The sequence below is a fragment of the Hirundo rustica genome, chromosome 6 (assembly GCF_015227805.2).
Source record: "Hirundo rustica isolate bHirRus1 chromosome 6, bHirRus1.pri.v3, whole genome shotgun sequence".
Lineage (NCBI taxonomy): Eukaryota > Metazoa > Chordata > Aves > Passeriformes > Hirundinidae > Hirundo > Hirundo rustica.
The window spans coordinates 23,865,730-23,871,173 of record NC_053455.1 but is presented as its reverse complement, the minus strand read 5'-3'; positions in this window follow the sequence as shown (position 1 = coordinate 23,871,173).

The window sequence follows — 5,444 nt, the reverse complement described above, 5'->3', positions numbered from 1 at the left end:
CCGGCCCCGCGCGCCGCGTCACGGCCCGCACACGTGACGCGCCGCCCGTCGCGGGAGTTGCGCGTGGCGGGCGCGCGCCGTCCGCCCTCCGCGGGAACGGGCGTCTCTCCCGCCGGGCCCCGGACGTTGCTCCCGGCGCGCGGCCATCGGCGGCGGGGCTCCCGACGGCGGGAACGGCGCCGACGCCGCCGTCGGGACGCGGGCGGGACGGCGCGAGCGCCCCGCAGGCAGCGCCCGGCCCGCCGGGGCCGCGTGGGGCGGCAGCGCCCCCTGCGGGCGGGAAGGCGCGCGGCGGGTCGGGCCGCCGGGACGAGCCCCTCAGCGCCCCCGCCTGCCGCCCGCTCCGACCCGCGGGGATACGGCGGCGCCGTCCCCGCTCCTTCCCGAGGGACGGCGGAACACCGGAGAGAACCCGGCGGAGGGGCGCGGCGGTGGTCGGAGCCTTCAGCGCGTGATGGACAAGGCGGGGCTGAAGCGCTTGTTCAGCGCGAAAAAAGAAAGCTGTAAGGGAATCTGCTGGGCTTGGCCGCTTGGAGGAGGTTTTAGAGAGAACGGAGCCAAACTACTCAGAACACAATGAACGAGAAACCCTATGCTGTGGCTCCCATTTGCTCTATCACAGATCCTTTCACTTTACCCCTATTCCTACTTTTCTAAATCCAAGTGCCAAGCAAACACCTTCTACAGTTAGAAACTGAAGATGGAAACAAAAATTCCATTATTTTAACGTATTTATTGAATAAGATGATACAAAGTTCTGATCCCCAGGACTCTGAGGTCAGTCGGTAGGAGACTTTTCCTGCTGATGTGCCAGTGCTTGCTTTCAGCCTATCTGGCGTAGCAGATTGTACTTGGACCCTTTTCCCGCTGGCTGTTTTCCTCTCTATCTGTCGTTTTTTCTCATTTTCTAAACTTCCTCAGCACCGCACCACCATCTGTAGCACAGACCAGACATCTGCAGTATAAAGTGGAAACTGGAAATGGCCTTACGGCCCATGGCCAAAAAATCTGAGAGGGGCTGAGAAAACACTGCACCAACCAAGTATGGTGGAGTTCCAAAAACCTGCAGCAACTACTAGAAATTAAGGACTGAGAGATGGGCTGAATGAAGAACATAGCTCGGAATATCTTAAATGTGGGGACTGAGGTGGAAAGGTTCTATATATATGCCCTGTAATGTGAATCAGCAGATCATATCCACTAGAAAGCATTATAGGAAAAAGGCCGGAACTACCAATAACAAAAAAATATGGAGGCATGTGCAGGGAAGAAACAATTTCCTCAAATCAAAACATTCAAAAGCAGCAGAAATAACACAAATAATATGCACAGAGACGTAGAGGAAGCACATAAATGCTACTGGTATGAAAACACTGAAAACTAGTGTCTGTCTTCCTAGACAAACACCTAAAAAATCCTTTGCATGATGATATTTTTGGATTTGGAAAGCTTAAGGAGACTTCTGTAGTGAGAATTACTGCAAGTTGCAGTATCCTATAAATTAGTAATGACTTTGTGGGCACCTAATTTCAACTAGGTTATCACTTTTTGGTCATTATTTCTATGGATTAAACTAAAGGTAAGCTCAAAAGGGTTCTTTGTATATTCTGCCATGTCCTGTGGAATTGGATAGAGAACTTCCAGTACAGATGTGCTTCTGTAGTTTAATTTTTCTTCTTTTTGGTTTTATAGGTGTTGCTTTGTCTGGCATTCCTTTTTTCTCATTCCAGTGAGATAACAATGAAGCCTAAAAAAATTAGGATTAAGGTGCTCTTTTCTGTATTGCTGATCATTTTAACAGAAACATACCGTCTGTTTTCCACTGGTTTTCCGTATCTCATAAGCCTCTGCTTTGAACTGTGCTTCCAAGGCTGTTTTCCTCAAACTTTCTAATAATCTAAAAATTAAGAAATTACATGAAACAGACACTGACATGTTGAAAACAGGATCACATGCAGAGCAGTACTGATTGACAGGATTACCTTTTACAGTGAATAAAACAAAACCTCAGATTCACAAGAGTATCTCAGAATTTCTGTTAGGATGAAGTTTAAATTAGAGCTACACATGTTGCAGTAGCCAGGACTGCACGCCTCCAGCCTCGTGCTAGACACCTCGTGCTAACTACCCAATTATCCAAGTATCAGAGCACTTCGATTTTAAACCATAGAGTTAAGGTCCCCTCTAACTAAAGCTTGCATACATCCTTGATGAAAGATCAACATGATCCTAAAGCCCAGAAAAAAGTTTGTTTAGTATGGATTGGCTACTGAATAACTTGGTGGCACACAGTTAGTTGGAATGCTTTGTTCAGGTTATCTCAAGAATGATACAGCAGAAACACTCCCTGAAAAATCAGGGGTGAAATTTGTAATTGAAGTCTAAGGAATCTCCTCCCCTGGAGAAGAAGAAGGGGGAGACTGGAAATGACTCTTTTATGTATGAATAGGAGAGACAAGGAAAGGACAATGTATTTGAAACTAATACGTGTTCGTACAAATCCTCCCCCTCCCAGTACTTATAACCACTAACAGAACAGAAATCGTTTGATTTGTTCTATCTGCTTTAGAGACCTGTAGATTTAGAAGTTGAAAACACAACACTGTGTGCTCACATTTGTTTTTTAAATTTATGTGCTATGAAAAGCTGAAAAAGAGCAATGCAGAGCTAGAATTTTAAACCTGTTTTACACATACAGAATGCATGAATGATAAGCCTTTGAAATTTTCTTCAAATACATTGATCTTTTCCATGTTTTTCAGGGAAAAAAATTTTGAAAAACCGAATATCAGTAAGTTGACATGAGAAAAAAACCTCTTGTTTTGTGACTGTTTTTTGTCCAAATGAATGGGACAAATCCGTGGTAATCTTTTGTTGCTTCAGTAGGTGGATACTGAACTGGGCTGGTCACTCCAGGTCACAGGATTCAAGTAAGTTCTGAATCTAACAAGAATCTAGATGTGTGGCTTGGTGTGAGGTACTTTAACTTTTTGAAAGAGTTGGTACACTATATACTGATTTTGTACACGCACTAGACTATACTGTTAGATCTTTGTGTATTTTATCAAAAGAAAAACAAGTGGAAATAAATTTTGGTACTGCTAAGGTCAAGAATAGAAGTCAGGGGAATTAACTTTGCTCAGTGCAGTGGGATTTATTTTGTTCAGTCATTAATGGATCTCTCTCCATCTTTACCAAACAAGTAGATAATGTCTATTGTGACAGTAGCACTCCCCAGGTATATTTCCTTATAAGAGTATTGTAAAGCAAACTTCCCAGCATTAAAAAGTACAAATATCCGCAGCCAGATTATGAAATTACTCTATTGTTCATTGCTGTCTGCATAAGAAATGTGGGAGCATGACTTTAGAGATACTTAAAAGATGGCTTATACTGGAAATTCAAAGTTCAATGAGCATTAAATATATTATAAGCTGTGAATTGGGATATAAGACCTATAGTAGTGTATCTATATGCACATGAATGTGTGACAAAAGTGAGGAATTTTTAAATTAATTTTAAAATTTGTTGTTGTGCTGACCTTTCAGCAGCAGGCATTTAGACTCAGTTGTCATGGAAAAAACATCTCATGACCCCTTAAAGCCTTCTCTTACTGAAAAGCACATTTATGTTTTCTAGAGGATGTTCTTATGAAAGTCCATAATCATACAAGGAGATGCATTTTCAGCTAGCACAGTGAGTTTTGATTAAAAAGGCAAAATCTGTGCAGCTGATGTTGCATTCAGTATAGAACCAGAGAGGCTGGACCATGATAAAGATTCATATGCCTGATTTTTAGATACCAACTCAGATACAACTCTTGCTAATCATAACACTCCCAGGCAAGCAATGTCAGCTTACCCCGGAGGAATAGGTAGGGCGGGGTTCTGGCATGCACAGCTTGTCAGATATGAGGCAGTCAAACACACAAGCCAAAATGTAATACTCAGACATCAAATTACCAGATAAAGTTCATAAGCAGGAGCCCTGGAGGCATTTATACATAAAAATATAGAAAGATGTGAGACTCTTCCTTTGGAAAGGCAGGCTGCCACATCCCAAAATGGATGTGGAAGTGGATTGGAGCATTTTTCTTGACACAGACAGGGGAAAAAACCTCTAAGAGTGAGTGGAAGTCACAGGACCCAATTCTCAGAGGTGGTTAAGCCATTTTAAAATGATTTTTGGATTTATGCATATTAAATAGCTTTCAGAATCTAGATTTCAGTGCCTTCTAAGCAAGAAAGTGTTTTTAATAGTATTCAAAGGGTTGACTATGAAATTGTATTTTGATAGTCTAAAGAAATTTGTTATGAGATACTTTAGATTATACTTTTGTATAACATAGAAGATACATTATTTAGCTTATTTTTATGTCAAGTATTAAATAAAAAGGAGAATAAACAGATGAATGGAAAGCAGTAACAGCAGTGAGATGAGGCAGGTAAATCATGATCAAATAGCCTCTGCAGCTTGATCTAAAAAAGGCAGTTCATTATTAAAAAAGGAATGCACAAGATTTGTATTTCTAGTACAATTAGTTAAAACTATCAGTGTAGCAATGCTGTTGGAAATGTGGAAAATTAGAAAAGATGTTTGCCCACAAATGAAAAGATCATACAGGTGTGTAGAAGATATTTGGAGAAAGTGCAGGAATAGTCCTGCAATTCCTCAGGGAGCAGGTAACTTTGATAATAGACTGTTTTTGTTACAGGAGAAGATGGATTTTAGAATTTCTAAAGGAAAGATACAGTGGGTTTTAATAGGACAACGGCAAAGTCAGACTACTAATGCTGATTAAGCAGAAAATAAAGGCATTTTGAAAGTAAATGACTGTAGACAGTATTAGAGGCTGTTAATTAGCATTTCTTTCCTAGGTGACTGAGTGAATGCCAATGTCTTAATAGTGAGTTACCTAGAATATTTTACCTTTGCAACAAAGAATATATTTCTCCCAACCTAATATTTATTACACAGCAGGCCACATTATCAGATTCATCCTCTTCTGCAGTGATCCTTCCACATATTCAGATGTCAACAGCACAGACCAAGTAAGGCAGCTATACATTTTCCATGAGCAGCAGCCAGCAATTAGCAACTCATCTGCACTTTTCATTTTGAAACTTAGCTTCTGAGTAAGCCTGTGAATTCTAGATCCCCTGCCTGCTGCACTGCTGCTTTGACTCTGTGTTTGAAATCCATCTAGAAAATACTTATTTTTCTCCTTCTTAAAGACCTCATTCTTTCCCAAGCCAGGAGCTTGCAAGACCCTGTACAAAGCACTAGCATTTGGACTAGTGGTTAGAACCCTGTGTATAAAGTGTTGGTACAACTTGGTGAAGATTTATTTTCATTTTGTAGTACAGCTTTTGTTGTGGTTTCAGGCAGATTTGGGGGAAACCCTCCCACGGGGCCCCCCTCCTCTCCCCCAACCGGTTTGGGAA